The sequence below is a fragment of the Microtus pennsylvanicus genome, chromosome 12 (assembly GCF_037038515.1).
Source record: "Microtus pennsylvanicus isolate mMicPen1 chromosome 12, mMicPen1.hap1, whole genome shotgun sequence".
NCBI lineage: Eukaryota > Metazoa > Chordata > Mammalia > Rodentia > Cricetidae > Microtus > Microtus pennsylvanicus.
Window position 1 is genome coordinate 85,447,184 of NC_134590.1, and position 18,451 is coordinate 85,465,634.

General features: G+C 38.5%; 1 non-coding gene across 1 annotated transcript; it reads right to left on the reverse strand.

Annotated features, from left to right (window-relative positions):
- Positions 1-18,086: 18,086 nt before the first annotated feature.
- On the reverse strand, positions 18,087-18,246 carry LOC142833234 (U1 spliceosomal RNA). The gene has a single exon (XR_012907369.1). It is a non-coding gene; the product is annotated as a U1 spliceosomal RNA (small nuclear RNA).
- Positions 18,247-18,451: the final 205 nt, after the last annotated feature.

Sequence of the window (18,451 nt, forward strand, 5' to 3'; positions counted from 1 at the left end):
TGTTTATGACTTGAGTTCTGAAACAGCTGCCTACAAATCTACCATAGAGAAAGGAAATTTCACATCTCCAAGTAGGGATAGTCAATAAAAATAAATAACATATTTTTGGTGCAAAACTCACATAATGATAGGTTCCAAGGTCTACTCAATTTTACATACATTTATAAAGTATTTCATGCCCAATATTAGCATATAAATTCTCTAGCTTAGGTTTAGTTGTCTTTAGAAGAGATGCTCATATCTGTGCACAGGGTTGAGTGTGAAGTTCATTTAGGATATATATACATATATGATATGCATCCTTTTGTAAGTGATTTGGTTTTTGTTGTTGTTGTTGTTTGTCTGTTTTGGTTATATGCACATGTGGAATGTATACATGTTACTACTATGGTTGTCCATGAGTCTAGAAGAGAGTATTGATTCTCCAGAACTGGATTTACTGGTGGCTTTGAACCACTCACACTTTGGGTTCTGAGAACTGAACTCTGTCCTCTAGAGGAACAGCAAATGTTCTTAACTGTTGAGCTTTCTCCCAGTTCCAGAACCATACATTTATTTATGAATAGTTCTTATGCTGAGCTTGAGTATCAGGTATCAAGTTACTCAATAGTCTGCTTTGTGCTTCTGGGTAATGATCGTTCTTACTTTTCATCTATAACCCCCAAAATAAACAAAATGAAGAAGAATTAACCCATTGCTTTTTTCTTAACAGCTTTAGTACTCCTTCATCGCTACCAGCTTCAGAACTCAGTATATTTTCTCAGAGAACTTTGTATATAAAGTGCACCACAGCTTGTTTTTATAACTTGAGTTATTTCTGTATATTAAAAATACTTGCTATCTGAAGTAGAATTTAAGTATGTTGAAGTAAAAGATGGTGCGTTATTTATTTTTCCCCCACTGGGATAGCTATCATTTTCTGTAGAGGGTTAAAAATTTTACATTTGTCTACCTTAAAAGATGAGATTTTTAAGTAATTATAACACGAAACCACAGATATTTGGTGCATAAAAATTGCCTTAGTAAAAATTTGGTCCAGTGTCTCAATGAGTCTAATCTTTCTACAGCATTCTTTGGACAATGCCTTATTCAAGCCACTAGTTTAATATTTCTGATACTTTGAAATCTACTACTTCACAAATGGGCTCATTATGTCCTTCTGGCAGAAGATTCATCACTAATGTTAAACCTAAGCTTGCAACTTCCACCCTTTGGATATTTGAGGACTGTCGTGTGTGGCTATACAAGACTATCTAATTCATCTCCCTGACAGTATATTAATTATTTAAAGACACTATCAAAATCCCCTTGTTCTGTGTGCCAACCTTCTCAGTTCATTCATATGTTTCTCATGGTTGTGGTTTTTGGATCTTTCACTGTAGAGTTGCAGCTCCTCTGAACACTACCAGATTGCCAATAACCCTGAAGACATACTTCCTGGAAGCAGAGCTCACCACTTGTGATCAATGTCAAATACAAAGATTCCCTTTCCTGCCATAGTCTAAACCTGCATATTTGCTAACAGTCTAAACCTTCCTCTGTTACCGGGAAAGCCACAGCATACTATAGTTGTTTGCTAAGCCTGCCATAAACTGACTTTTGACATTGCTTTTGCAAGAGTTCTGTGAAATCAGATGTTCTGAGTTCATAAACTTCCTATTAATCTTGTCACCACCCATACAAGATTCTACATTGATTTTTAATATTAAACTAAGTTCCCTGCATAAACCAGGGCATTAGCTAATACTGCTATTTTTTTCTTTTATAGTAGGCATCACTGATATACTACTGTTTGTTTATGCTGTGATTCTTGAGAACAGAGCCCAGGTATACTTGGCCATCACTACATCCTCATTGTGTAGGAAGGCTGCTGCTGTGCAGTGGTGTTCAAGGACACTGTTTTCTTCCAATTGTTTGTATTTTCCAGATTCTAACAACTGCAGTCTAGCCAAAGAATTAGTCTGGTTTTAATGTCAGACACTTCAGCCCAAACTGTTAACTTTGTTAAATCATTTGAGATAATCTTTCTGAGAAAATGTCGTAGCCTTCAAATTCTAATAAATGCCAAATTTCAAGTTTTATCCAATATTATCCAAGAATCTAATTTGCATCAAGCAACTATCAATTCTGGAACATGAACTTTATCTTGTAGTGAGTGCAGTCACTTTTCACATGAGTGGTCTCTTTACCACCAGCTTCTAATAAGTAGGTCCCTGTGACTACTGTAGCAGGTGGAGATCTAAAGGAAAAAGTCTAGAGTATCTTTTTTTGAGTTTTACTAACTCAAAAAATATTGATTTGAGCATTAACAATTTGTAGAATTGTTTGTATATAATATATAATATATTCTTCCCTTAAATAAATTATGGTAAATTCAAGAAAAAAAATCAGAAAAAAATAGGGACAAGTCATTTTTAGATTTCAAAGGTGGCATAAATACACCGGGGGTACTTTGTAAGAAACTGATTTTCCTGCAAATTAAAATTTCTAATTAAAACTGAACTACCCTAATTTAGGAGTAAAGGGGAGCCAAAGATTACTCTTTATATTATGCAACAATTTGAACACAGACTTTCATAAAATAAGGCTAAAATTATAAACAATTTTCCAAACCTTTGGCTATTCATTTTTGCTAACCTCATGTTATGGAAAAATTGGCAGACAAGCCTCCTGTTCTTCAGTAATACGAAATTACGAACCACTTGAAAACGAGACACAATAGAAAGGAGGGCTATTTATGAGTCAGAGGAACGTGTGCTACCAGCACCTCGAGGAAGAAGCATCAGTTATTTCTGGTGCTGAAAACCTTTCGGGGAGGTGAAGCAGGCCACGTTCGGCTCCTTTCATTTGCAGAGATGAGATGGATCTGAAAACCATCACCCGGTCTCCCGATGCAAGGACTCGCCATGTGAGCTAATCTCCAGCACATTACTTTGGCAAGCAGATCTTTCACCCCTTTGTCTCCATGCATTACAGAAAACGTTAAATCAGGTTGGTGTCCACACAAACTTTTGATCCTAGCAATAGCCTAGGATCCCACCATTATCTTCCCGCCCATGTGTAGGCCTGCAGTAGGCACTACTAATTTAATCTCTTTGCTAGACGAAAAAGTAGCTGATTTTCTAGATCAATATTTGATTGAATATGTTTGAAATGTTGGCAGATAAAGGCCCCCTTTCTGGTCCAAAGACTTTCTGAAGCACAGAGGTATAGCGTTCCAGCTCCCCTGGGACTTGAGTGGAAGGAGGTCTCACAGATCTGTAAGAAGCCTTCGTGCCTTCCCTTGTGTTCTTCCAGCAAGACTCTCCAAAGGTTGAGATGAGAAAGAGATAAGATCAAGAACAGGAATGTCTTTACATCCATTTTTTTTAATCTTTCCTGGGGCTTCTCTTAACTAAAAATAATCGTTTATATCACTAGTTTACAAAAACCTCCTATGATAGGAAGGTAGAAAGAGAGCCCATCTGATCAGCCACAAGGACATAACCTAGTGACTGTGGCAAATAATTTGAGACCTCAGACTCTATCATTTATACCACCAATTAAAAAAATGTCAAAGTATCACAAAAAAGAAAAAAATAGAAATGAAAGATCAAAGTGCTAGAGAGATTTATGACTTCAGTTTTCTAGTTAGGTTCTTCTTTTTTAAAAAAAATATAAATTGCATTGATTTTGTAAAAACATTCACAAAGAAAGCACAGAGGTCGTGGAAGACTTTCCTCTAAATAATACAGGTAATATTTGAACATACAAAGAAAAACCTAGGTCAGAAAAATCAGAATATTTTCATTATAATCAGTAATTCTATTCATTTTAAAATGAAACTAAATACACTGACAGCCCTTGCTCAAAACAAAACATGAAAGTCAAAGTCAGCCTACCCCTGAGTATTCTTCAGAATAAACAATTCTAGCAATAGTACCTTCTTAGTCTACAGAGGATATTCAAAGAAACCTTACTGAAGTGAGCACTTCCCTCTAATCTCTCATTTGCTATAGAAATGGACATGCAGCCCTACAACAAGGATGGAAAGATACTGCATCCCTACAGCAAAGGTAGAAGAATTTTGCATCCCTAAAACAAAGACAGAAGGATGCTGCACCCCTACAACAAAGATGGAAAGATGCTATACCCCACAGCAAAGACAGAATGGTGCTCAAAATTCCCCCTGCTTCATTCCTATCACCCTCTCTCGTTTGGCTGTAGGTGAAATCTGTTACCCTAGCCCCAGCTGCTGGGTTTGAATGTAGAGGCCAATGTTAAGGAAAGTTATCTTCGCATGCAAAGTCAATTGTAACCCTTAGGAAATGCAGATTCCATGAGATTAACTTTCCATAGACTAAGCCAAATCAGTTTCCTTATTTTGAGATGGGAAGACTACAGTAATCTAATTTTTAAATGACAATTCCCTATCACTTTGATCTATTTTGGTAAAATCTTCTAGCCAAAGTAACGATGCAAATTCAACAACCATTCAGGGCATCATATCATATTTATTTCCTAAAATGGGAAATGAGTAGGCTGTAGAAAAGTATTTAGTTTTCTATATGTTTTATTTTATAACATATGCTCACTGCTAGGTGGGAAATAGAAATGTAATAAAACCTTAAGTCAATTATGTGGATAAATTGATTTTTTGAATTCTGCTTTTAAGGAACAATCAGAATTCGAATTAAATAGACCAACTTTCTGTCTACAAGTACATTATGAAATGCATGGTATGGGAGCCACTGGAATATCCCTTCGTGTTGTTTATACATCAGCTGAACGCATCATGGAAGTACTGCCCTAGGCGGAAGGATCTTAAATGCAAACTCAGATTGCCCCTCTGTCTTTGAATCAGAATCTTTGCTTCAGGGTCTTTTACAGTAACCACAATGTCCCTCATTGACAGGTCTGCTCTGATTGTTAATCCTTTGGAGAGTTCCATCTTCTCCTACAAGATGTTAAAAAGAAAAAGGAAAGAAAACAGTGAGACAAGTTATCAGATATGAAAACGTAAAGAAATATCTATATAAAATATTCTATATATCTTTCCTTAGTATTATTTACATAAAATTGTAACTCCCTGTTTTCCTAAAATGCCATGTTTTATGAGACTTGATTTATATATGTCTTATTATTACTGTAACAGAATTTCATTGTTATGCTGAGGTTTAAGATTTAATTTTCCTGGTAATTTCTGTGAATGAGATAGTAGGCATTGAACCAGTGTATGTTCACAGCACTTGGGAGAGCGAATCTGAAAGTTCTGTTTCTCTAATGTACAGATACTGGATAACTACCCAGATTCTCCAGCTTGTATGAAACCAGAAGTTAGGACTTTAAATCGGGAGAAAGTGTATCTTCTTGACATGACCCGTGGTTGTCGGAAAAGTAGCTTTTATTCACAGTTTCAGGAGGATTACTAGGAAAAAATTCCTGTAAAATTAGAGAGTAAGCAGAGAGACCACTGTAGGGGAAGGGCCTTGTGCCGTCGTGACCTGGAAGCAGGCTTGGGGTAAGACCCTCCCTGGAAACCACAGAGAGCTTCCCAGGGGCACCTGAGGTTTGTTGTTGGGTAATAGCTCCATTTTTCTCAATCTTGTGATGTTTCCCTACTCTAAGGATTCCAAAGTTAGGTCTCCTGGTTTGCTGTTGTCCTTGTTTTCAGTGACACAAATGCCATCTGTATGCTGAGTGGTGTGGTAACTTCCCCCTTTCAGTTTCTATCTCTCCGCATTTTGTCACTAATACAGAAACATAGATTTGTGGGAAACCCCATCTTTTCATCAAGACATCATAGCCACGTCTAACACTTTGCTGTTTGAATAAAGGTCTAAATTTTTTTTTTCCCCCTAAAGGGTAGTCCATGATTTCTGAGGTTTTAGTCAACACAGAAGTCAAAGTACTAGTTTTAGGCTTGACCACCTTCTATGTTACTGAGGTAAGCAGGTAGGGAGTGGGTGTCCAGGAAGGTACTGCCCTGAGAGAGAGACCCACTAGTTAGAGCACAGGGTTTAGTAGACCAGGCTCACAGTGGTGATGACCAACAGGTTCTTCATTTGAACAAAGGTAATATGATTTAAACAGTATCCCAAAACAGTTACGCTAACATGATTCCATCAAGGTAAACCAAAAACATGACATCAAACACAATGATATCATCAACCACTAAGATGTTTTCTCAAAGAAACTGAGTAGCTATAACACACTAAATATTAAGCAAAGTGAGAAACTTAAAGTATAGGTATGTATAGCTGACAACTTGATAAGAGACTCAAGGAAGACATGAAGTTTACAAAAGTAGCTGAGATAAGTCTAGAGGTATGTGATATACTCACACACTCAGAATCTGCTTTCATTGATTAATTACCATTTTTTAAATTTATCCTTACTCTAAGAAATATATTATCTTTTGATGAGGAGGGCTTAATGCTCTTAAAGTAAAGTGAGGATGAATCACAATGGGTAGTATGAATTTTCTCCTTAAATTTGGGATAAATTTAAGGCAACTTAATTAGAATAACATAGATATTTATACCTATATACACACACACATATTTTATTATATATGCAATTGTGAATATATTCTCTGTATTTGTAAACATATATTATTATACAAATACAATATAAAATATTCCTTTTAGAATTGTTTATTATTTTCCTTGAGGTTCATATTCTAGGATTATTACATTAGTTTTTAAACTAGCTAGGTAGTAATGAAAGAAGAAATATAAAAGGCAATATTCAACATTCTAGGTGTGTGTGGAAGCTGATGACTGAGACACCATGTTCCCCACTTGCTACACAAAGGGATTTCTACCAACACAGAAACAAAGGCCTGTCTCAACAAGAGCAGAAGAAAAAAGCTTGAGTCCTGTATAGTCTGAATTGCATTAGAAATTGTGGATAGATGGGCTTCGGTCTTAGTTGAGGTTTTTATTGTTGTAATGAAAGACCGTGATGAAAAACAACTGATAAAGAAAAAGGTTTATTTCAGTTTACATGTCCTAACCACAGTCCTTAATGAAGGAAAGCCAGGAAGGAATTGCAGGCAGGTAGGAACTGAAGCAGAAGTCATGGAGGAATGGTGCTTACTGGCCTGCTCCCCATAGCTAACTCAGCCTGATTTCTTACAGCACACCTGTAAGAAATGCCAAGAAGTGCCACTACCCACAGTTAGCTCCCACATCATACACACATACCTCCCACATCAATCACTAATTCAAAAAACACACCTCAGGGTTGCACACATGTCAACCTAGTGGGAGCATTTTCTCAGTTGAGGCCCCCGTTTCCTAAATGTCTCTAGGTTGTGATAAGTTCTCACAAAACTAGCCAGCACAGGTTCATTCTGTGGAGGTTAGCTCTGGCATTTAAAGCTTGGTCTGTAGTTGTTGAGCTGCATGGAGAGGTTTAGGAGGCATGACCTATTGGAAGAGGTATATTACTAAGCGTAATTTTGCGACTGTAAAGCCTCTCATGACTTTCATTTTGTTCCTGCTTCCTCCTTATGCTCAAGGCTCTGAACACTCAGCTTCCTGCTCTGGATACCATCTCTTCCTCTTGCTGCTGGGCTCCTTGGCTGTAATGAACTCTTATGCTCTGAAAATGGAAGCCAAAATGAACTCCTCATTCTTTGTGTTGTGATGTTTTATCATAGCAACGGAAGAGTAACTAATACACACCACAACTGAAGAATTCATTGTTGGGCATTGGCAGTCATTGTCTGGAGTCACATAAAACCATTGAGCAAGTGAGGAGCTGTTGTCCCCTTCATGCTATTGTTTTCTTTTATGAGGGGTGCAGTTTCATGAAACAAACAAGGTGGGATATTGTTGGCTCCTTTACTAGATTGGAATTAGAAAGTCTCTCAAGCCAATAAGAACATAGATACCAGCATTAGGTAGGAGAAAGAAATTAGAGGTGATGTCTCATGTCTGAAAATCCAACAGAAATAGGCAATGCTTTCTGTGAGGAAATGAACCACTGCCATTTGTGCACCGAGGCTGAGTAACTTCTCCAAAGGGGAGAACATTTGGGAGTGCACTAGGTAATATCACGATAGAGTTTTTTTTTAAATAGAGAAGTCATGGTGTGTGCTTGATTATGCAAAGGATATGAATTATGCAGCTCTTGGTATTCAGCAGTACCCACATACAGTGTACACTGCGCCTGAGCGTGGTCTGTAAGGAAGACAGCTTAAGTCATGGGTCCTGCTTTCTCATCTAAGGCTGGTGCCAATAACTGCATTGCTTTGGAAAAGCCAGAGGTGCAATTATTTATGAAATGAAAATAAGGAATTCAGTTAGGATGATCTCTAGAAAGTCTCAAAAAAACCCTTCATGTTTTGTACATATCTGATAAACTTCCCAAAACAATGGCTTCAGCTCTGTTTTTCTTTTCCCACATAGCTTGTGTGGTCATGTTACTGTTCAGTATAAAATATAAGCTTATGGTTTTTTTCTAAATCCCTGTCTTTTGAAGATTAGCCGCTCTCCCTCTATTTCCACAGCATTCTTAAGGAAGTTGATCATATCAAACTGTGATGAGTCACCACAGTGACTCCAAATGAGGAGAAACTAAGTTCCCAGCAGTGATGCTGGATACTCAATAGTCTCCAAAAGGATAAAAGTAAGCCTGGCAAAATCTTTAGTTTGTACCTGCCTCCAGTCCATTTGTGAAGGAGTGCTAATGAAAAATGAGAGAGATGTTCCCATCACACATTTTTGGATTACTGTGCAGCAACATCAATTGGAAACCTAATGAAACAGAGACCACCTACAGAGGAGGGAGATTGTGCTCCTCTGTCTGCCTGCATCCAATTTACCAAGCAACTGTGTGGAACAAGCTGCCTGTTTGTTGAGCCCCTGTACAATTGATCATGCATTTAACATTGATAATTGGCAATGCCAGTTGCCACTATCTTTCCCCTGTGGAAGAACGCTGCAGAGCCTCACCATTGTGGAATAATATAGGGAACAATCTATTTCTTCCAGGGTGATCTCATTCCTCCAGCCGTTGCACCATTCCATGATAGTGGGCTGTGGAAATTATAATAGTCCCCAGAAAAACTAACTGGCCATTTCTCTGTTTACTCCTTCCCATCTACTAAGGGAAAATGCTATATTGTTGTCAACTCGAACTTCTCCTGATCAAGAAAATAGCAATAAGAAACCTAGTAGGTGAGCTCCCACCAGCATATGGGGCATATATAAAGAGAAAAGCTGATGTTCCAAATGGTAGCATCCTGTTCTTTGTTTTTGCACCTGTTCGAACTGGCATCTGGTATTAGGCTGCGACTAGTCAAACATTACCACTTTCTGTCAGGCTTGCTGGGAGAAACAAAGAAAGAGAATATGGTATAAAATATTAGTTACTCCTGTGTGTTATTTTGTTACTACATTCTCCTTGTCAGGCTTCATACCTGTGTTTATCATCAACATCAGTTTTGTTTCCCTTCTCCTTCCTCTTAATGTGAGTCCTAGAAGCCATCTGGCACTCAGTCTAACTCCCATGCTGCAGGTCTCCATAAGTCGGTCGGCTGACTGCTTATCAGGTTACAGGATTAAGTTTAAGGTTTTCTTAATTCACTGTGAGGCTCTTCGTGGATTTGATCTATTCTTTCTTTCCGAGCTTTTGTCCAGTCGTAGATGCGTGCCAGTGATTTATGTTTAGCAGGTGTTAGTTTGCTAGAGTTTTCTAAATATTGGCTTCACAAAGCAGGGGAGGCTTAGGAAGACACTAGGACTCACACAAGTGGAGAATGGCTTCCCTGCTGAAACTCAGTGCTGCAGAGCTATTAAGTCATAAAGACGGATGCTGCAATACTTAGCAGAGTAGCGAGGCTCACATTCCATCACCGAGTCGCCAGTTGCACCTCTGCATCCTTTGGCACTCTAGGCGCTCAGAAGGACTATAGGTATGCATCACAGACCCTTTTCCTACAGATGGCTGCAAAATTGAGCGTGGGTTTTTTAAAAAATGCCCTACTTTTAAGTAGAATGCATTTCTTTGTATGACTTTTGTTTTATTGCTGTGAAGTTTAAGAGCGTGATCAAAATATTATTAGAGAGACAAGGAGGAAAGCCCTGACTTTGGAGAGAGGCCTATTATTATACTTTATGACCCGTTATGCATACGTTGGAATTTACACACAGCATTGAACAAAACGTAGCACAAAAGGTTAATTTAATGATGAATTTTGATAGGTGCATTTGAAACCTGTTACGAGCATCTCGTTTTTAAGTTATGTGCATTTTAATAAACTTTCCAGGTTTAGATATGGTGGCTTCCATATACTCATCTCTGTGGGTCATTCATCTCACATTGTCTATAAAGTGTGACAATGTCTAAAAAGTCCATAAAGTTTTTGGCCTCTTACTGGTCCCATAATAGTGTGTGTGTGTGTGTGTGTTAGTTTTAGACAGTCTCCATCATTCATGATCTCATTTCCAAGTGTTCAAGAAAGTTGTTATACTCAAATAAGAGAGGGAAATAAAAGGAGAGTAGGGAGCTATACATTGGTCACATTGAGACATAATCAAAATTAACATACAGAACTCTGTGTTCCTGCTCAGCCCCTTGAGCAATAGCACTTTGTACTATAAATTGTTCCTATAATTTCAAAAACTTATAATATACTCACAATTTGCATATCTGAGTATGAATTACAAAGCTTTAAAATTGGCTCCAACTCCTCATCAACCAGTTTCTAGCAGGAAGGACCTAAAAGTTGTAAGCTATGAAATACTGAAATGAACTGATGTATGTGTACCTTTGGATGAACACCAGCCACACCGTTTGATAGGTGGTCTTGCATTTTGGGCACAAGGTGGTAGTTCAAACCTTGGGTTATTCATAGTATTTGACCTTGAATTATTAAGATAATTTCTGGTATTTTAAGCGAAAAACATCTTTATAGGATTCAGATGTGATGATGTCACCTTCAGACACCACATGTTAGGAGAAAAGGCTTAGGTACATAGAAATCAGTAAAAATAATACATTTTAACTTATCATTTGGCGATTGCTGCTATTGGAAAGATAAAATAGCTGGGTGTGATAGCATATGCCTTTAATCCTAACACATGGGAGGCAGAGGCAGGGGGATAAAGCTCTATGAGTTCAAGGCTAGCCTATTCTACATTAGAAAAACCATGGTGCATTACAGTATGCTTGCATCAGATATGTATTAAATGCGTTCACTTTCTCTTTGTGGGAGAGGGGGAAGATGAACCCAGCACTTTGGGAATGTTAGGCAAGAGCTTTAACACTGAGCTGGATCTTAAGTGCACTAAATTTGTTCTAATTTGGGGATTTCTTGAAATAATTTGTATTCAAGTTTTATTTTGTGTTGGGAGTCAAAGCATGACATACACATACATGGATGAGGAGGCTGGAGGAGGCTGTTGGATACTCTGCCCTATCATGACATACACATGCACATGACATACACATGCACATGACATACACATGCACATGACATACACATACACATGACATACACATACACATGACATACACATACACATGACATACACATACACATGACATACACATACACATGACATACACATACATGGATGAGGAGGCTGGAAGAGGCTGTTGGATACTCTGCCCTATCATGACATACACATACACATGACATACACATACACATGACATACACATACACATGACATACACATACATGGATGAGGAGGCTGGAGTAGGCTGTTGGATACTCTGCCCTATCATGACATACACATGCACATGACATACACATACACATGACATACACATACACATGACATACACATACACATGACATACACATACACATGACATACACATACATGGATGAGGAGGCTGGAGTAGGCTGTTGGATACTCTGCCCTATCATGACATACACATACACATGACATACACATACACATGACATACACATACATGGATGAGGAGGCTGGAGGAGGCTGTTGGATACTCTGCCCTATCATGACATACACATGCACATGACATACACATGCACATGACATACACATACACATGACATACACATACACATGACATACACATACACATGACATACACATACATGGATGAGGAGGCTGGAGGAGGCTGTTGGATACTCTGCCCTATCATGACATACACATACACATGACATACACATACATGGATGAGGAGGCTGGAGGAGGCTGTTGGATACTCTGCCCTATCATGACATACACATGCACATGACATACACATGCACATGACATACACATACACATGACATACACATACACATGACATACACATACACATGACATACACATACATGGATGAGGAGGCTGGAGGAGGCTGTTGGATACTCTGCCCTATCATGACATACATATGCACATGACATACACATACACATACATGGATGAGGAGGCTGGAGGAGGCTGTTGGATACTCTGCCCTATCATTCTCTCTCTTATTTTCTCAAACTAGGTCTCTAACTGAACCCAGAAGTCACCTTAAAAGCTAGACTGGCTGTCAGCACACCCCAGGGATCCTCTTGTCTATGCACACTCCTCTGCCCCCAGAACACCAGAGTTAAAACCTTGTAAGGTACTCTAATATGTATGTATTCCATACTTTCTTCATCCATTCTTCCATTGAAGGCATCTAGGATGTTTTCAGGTTCTGGCTATTACAAACATTGCTGCTATGAACATGGTAGAGCATATACTTTTGTTGTATGATAAGGCCTCTCGGGTATATTCCCAAGAGTGGTATTGCTGGGTCCAGGGGTCGCTGATCCCGAATTTCCTGAGAAACCGCCACACTGCTTTCCAAAGTGGTTGCACAAGTTTGCATTCCCACCAGCAATGGATGAGTGTACCCCTTTCTTCACAACCTCTCCTTGGACATCCCACAGGGCAGGGAACCCTGATCGCTCTTTGGGCTGATGAGGGAGGGGGACTTGATTGGGAGAGGGGGAGGGAAATGGGAGGAGGTGGTGGGGAAGAGACAGAAATCTTTAATAAATAAATAAATTAAAAAAAGAAAAAGATAAAAATGAAAGGTAAAATAAATAAATAAATAATGTTTCACAATGACAAGTCAAAAAAAAACTTGTAAGGTTGTGTGCAGCTTTTTTTATGAGTATACTGAACATCTGAATTCAGGTCCATATACACTTGAGCAGCAAGCATTCTCAACAACGGAGTCAACCTCTAAGGCAGCTTTTCTTGATTTCTAAGGGGATTTTTTTTTTGTTCATAACAAGTTTTCCACAGTTTTCTGCCTTTGGCTGTCATTCTCATTCTTTGTCCTGTTATGGCTCCATTGTTTGGCTTCTCACAGTCAACCTCAGTAGAACAATTAAGTATATAGCATTGATAAAAAAAAAATACTAACTCAAGAAGATTGTCAAAAGAAAACATACAACCCGGAATCTGTTTTAAAAGGTTGGCCATCCCACTGAAAACTGTAATTAAAGAATGCATGATTCTGCCTATGTGTTTGCTGAAGGAAACTTGGGCTCCTATAGTGGGCTGCAATGGGAAACCTTTCCATTGTCTAGTCTGTGCAACAAAGCACAGCTCTTCAGGGAGGAGCTTTCCCACTGTGGGATCCGCACCACCTTCCTTTCAAATGCTGCTAAGTGTGAAATTAGTGTTGTCCTGTAAAGTGCATAGGATTAATTGTTAGTAATTGAACACAGTTTGGGGGCTAATTATATAAAAATTGATATTAAAAGAATACTACCAAATTGATTGAGTTTTACAGCTCACATTTAGCTTTTAAATTGCATGAGTTGAAAGTCAGTGGAAAGAGACAGAAATCCACTCAAAGCTGCTGCAGGAAATTAAGGTTTACTAGGTCTTTGAAAGACAAATTAGTCAAACGCTGTCATGTCAGCAAAGCAGTAAAGTGATTTTGAAATTAGTTATAGAATTAGAAATGAAATGTTCTAAGATTGACCATGTTTTGTGGAGGTGACTGGCTTTTCCTGTGCTCTGACTAGTTAAGTTACAGCAAAACAGGAAACAAAGGAAGGTTACTAGCCTAGCATACAGCTTGGTGGAGACCCAACGTAGGGGACCTCTCGCCAGTAGAGAATTCTGGGGTTAGGGACCTGCTTGGTCAAAAGCCTCTTATGTTAAAAATAAATGCTGCAAAAGCCTGTGCACACATGTGAAGTCTACAAACCATGGGATGCACGTAAACCAGGGGGTTAAAAGAAACGACCCTCGGCCTTTAGAATGTCCTTGAGAAAGCACTGCAGACAGGCAGGCATGAGCTCTTCCGCTTCAGAACTTCCTGGCTCTGACTTCATCTGACAGGAAAGACTTCTTTTTTGGAACCCTCAACTTTTATATAAGCTACCTCAGTTATGTGACATCAGCCCAGACAAACAAGGACAAGGGCATTCCCACACTGGTTTATCTTTTGGAATTGGTGAAGGTTATTCACACTCCTGGTCACAATACATACCAGCTTCCATGCCTGCCCTTAGTTTTCTGACCCGATTCTCACGAGATTCTCATGTCTCTCCCTTTTGTCTTTAATTACCTAGTACTAAATTCCTTCCCCCTACAGCCTTGGCATCTACCAGGGCGTCTTTGCACTTCCAGTCTCTCCTGGCTCACGATTCTTTCTTCCCGAGAAGCCTGTGGAAGAGTTCCATAAATGGCTGGTCTGACCCCAGGTCAATCCATACTTGGGAACTGATGTTAAGTGCCAAGTAACAGAGACAAAATAGCAAATCAGTTAGAGGGGAAAACAATTAAAGAACCAAAAAATATTGGCAGAATCACAGTTATGCTAAGATACTAAACATGATGCTATTTATCCATATGCACCAAGACAGGACAACTTGGTTAAAATAACTACAGCATTAGAGAACCAACAAAATTAATGGCTCAGATTTCCAAAGTAATTAGTTTTTAATATAATTGTTTAGCAATTGATGCATCAGATCTATTTTATTACTCATTTTGCACAATGCATCAGAGCTTTTAAATTTATCTTCCATAAACTAAAGATATCCTCAAATACAGAATCAAGAATGTAGAAAAGCAGGTTAAAAAGCTTTCTTATTTTTATAAGTTAAAATTTGTTATAAGTTCTTGTTTAGAGAAAATATTTTTACCAAAAAGAATTTTCTTTTGAAAATTTTCTATATACTAAATATACATTTAATGGGCAATACATTTATCATTGAAAAACTTTAAACAATACAAATGAATCCATAATATAACAACAGAAAACACCTAAAATAACTAGAAATTTTCAAAATGTAATAGAATAGAAATATAGAAAATAAAATAGAAATATAGAATAGAAATAGAAAAAGAAATATAAAAGTTAGAACTATCTTTTCATAAAAATAATCCAAAGCAGAAGGCAATGTCTGTATCACATATGAATTTTAACGTATTAATTCCTTTATTTTAGAAAACTTTTATATTAATTAATTAAAAACACAAAGCTCACACTTGATTTTTGGTGGAAGCAAATTATTTGGACAGTAATGCCAAAAGGGTAATATCAAAACGTTAATGCAGAAGGGCAGGTAGAGGAAAGATGGTCACAACATTAAAGTAAAGAGATGGTTAGGGCCTGAGATGCAGAGTGGTCTGTCTGACCTAGTTGATGGGCCTCGGAGACAAGCAGGATTCTGAATCATCAGGGGTGGAGAGGAGAGGGCTTCACAGACAACATGCACTGCCATCTCTTCATCTCAGCTCATGCCCTCCTTCACCCACCTGCCCACCCCCACATAGAAACAATACTCAGGAGCCACACCTTTATTTCCAAGTTACAAACAAAATCAGAGCTTTCATTCTTACAAGAAGAAAAAGAAAAAGGAGGAGGAGGAGGAGGAGGAGGAGGAGGAGGAGGAGGAGGAGGAGGAGGAGGAGGAGGAGAAGGAGAAGGAGAAGGAGAAGGAGAAGAAGAAGAAGAAGAAGAAGAAGAAGAAGAAGAAGAAGAAGAAGAAGAAGAAGAAGAAGAAGAAGAAGAAGAAGAAGAAGAAGAAGAAGAAGAAAGCCTTTTGTCTGGGGAGAATTCTCAAGTGGGAGAAGCTGGCTTTGTTGCCTTTGGGCTTTGGGGCTTCCCTGTATGGTCAGTCCCTAGCTAACTTTTCATAAAGCAAAGGACAGGGATATTATCACACTCTTCTACTTAAATAAAAATATCATTCGACATTGAATAAAGCATGCAATATGAAATGGAATGTTTCTGGAGTATAAGCAATAAAAGACCTTCAAAGAAGAGCTGAACTAATGCTGATAAAAATAAAGGAAGACAGAATAAATGGTCTCTAATAATCCTTCATGAATATACAGAAAACAGTGTAATCATAAGGTATAAATGTTACTAAGAAGAGGAATGCCAAATGGACAATGAGAATAACTTATGTTATTTAAAATATGATCCCTAAATAGCTACTGGGGCCAGCAAGATGAGTAGAGGCTCTTGTTGAGCAAACCTGGTGGTCTGAGTTTGGTCCCCAGAGTATGTGTAAATGAGGAAGAAGAAAACTAGCTCCACAAAGTTGTCCTCTGACATCCACTTGGGCACTGTTCTGCACAGATGCCCTATACACACATTTCATATGCACATAACACTTGTACATATAATAATAAGTAATTATTACAACAAAAACTACTGTGGTAACCAAATATTTGGGGAAAAGAATATCTCATGGGCATGCATCTAGGCAGGTCAATGGAAAATACCTGGCTTTGTTTCGTTGGTAAATTAACAAAATAAAAAGCAGATGTTAATAAAATGATTCATTCTGGGGAGAATACAGTATAATGTGACTTGTGGTATTACACACTTACAGAAATCTTTGAAAATGGCTCAGCTGTAGGTGCATCCATGAAAACTGTTGGCCTAGTGCAGGACAGTTCCTTCGTGGCCTTGGACCAGCATAGTCTTTCTTCCTTTCTTGTTATTCTGAAGAATAATTGGAGAATGTGCTAAAAATGTAATATTTTAAGGCTACAGTACCTAACATAAACTGGTGGGCCTTCAGTGCATTGGCCAGCATGTAAAATGTGCACAGAATGGGCCACACTCCAGGGCCCCTGCATTGTGGCACATTTGGGCACCCACGAATCCTTCCTTACTCAACTCATCTAACCCAGGAAACAGAAAACAGTGACACTATTTCATACCTAGTAATTCTATTTTATTACCTCCAAAGTGGAAAATACAATGCAATTAAATCCAAATGCAGAAACAGTGAGGTACCTAAACATGCTCTTAAAATAGTACTTTGAAGGCAGTGATACTGTTTCAACACCTGTTTGTGCATGAGCAGCTTGTCTTCAGTGTACACTTCTAAAATATCCACCATGGAGCACAAATAAGCATAAAAGCTCAGCCCTGGCAAATTCTGCTCTCAGAGGTGAATTGCTTTGCCTTCTCCTATTTCCACAGTTATTGATTGAGAAAGTCTAGTGAAGACATTGTTTGGAATGAGTTTTGAAAGATGAATAAGAGTATAAGATAGTAAATTCTCAAGAGTTTTTACTAGTATTTCAGACACAGAAATAGCATGGACAAAGATGCCCATCAGAAAATCATATAGAGATTCTGGAAGAGTCTAAATAGTTTGGAGTTTCTAAAGTTTAAACCATGAGACTGGGTGAGTGTGGAAGTGAGAATGGGGAGGTGGGTAAGGAAGAGCCAGGTCCTTCATCACACCAATGGGAAGATCTACCTTCATGTGCTAATGTGCCAAAAAGTGTTTAGGCAGAGGAATGAGTTGTAGATTGTGGTTTATATTTAGTCATGGAGGGGGAGGATAGAAATGTATGGCATGTTTATGGGTGCCTGTAGAGACCAGAAGGAGAGATCAGATCTCCCAAAGCTGGAGCTATGGACAGTTTGTGAGGCACCTGATGTGAGCCCTGGGTCCTGAACTGCGGTCCTCTGGAGGAGCAGAAAGTGCTCCTTTTTTCTGAGTCATCCCACCAGTCTCTGTCCTTCCTTTGTAAAGGCTCCTATTCATGACAGTTGTGTTGAATAAATGTGGACGCTTTCCTCTTCTTTGTCTTATTATAAGGTATGAACTTTATGAAAAGTGAAAAAAAATACTAATTATTTTTCCATGATTCTCTGTGATTGTTTTTTTAATCCAGGGAAGAGTGCAAAGTCCCCCCACTGCCACAAATTATGCAATCATGTTTCCCACATTTGGGGAAATCTCGGGGTCAGCACATCCAGAGTGCGATGAATAAGCCTCACCCTGGGAAAACCACCTACATAATCATGGTATCTCCCCTGCCATTCATCCTTGCTTTTCTTAAATCTCAAAGAAGTAATCCTTACCTCCAGTGATGGAGGTAAAGTAAATGGGGAATAAAGCTAATGTCTTGTCAAATAATGACAAGCTTATTTGGTGATGAAGTCAGAAGATAAAGGATGTTGAAAAATTCAGATGGGATGGGCAGATGATAGGGTCCAATTAAGATTATGGTATAGCACTGAAGTCTCAGCATTT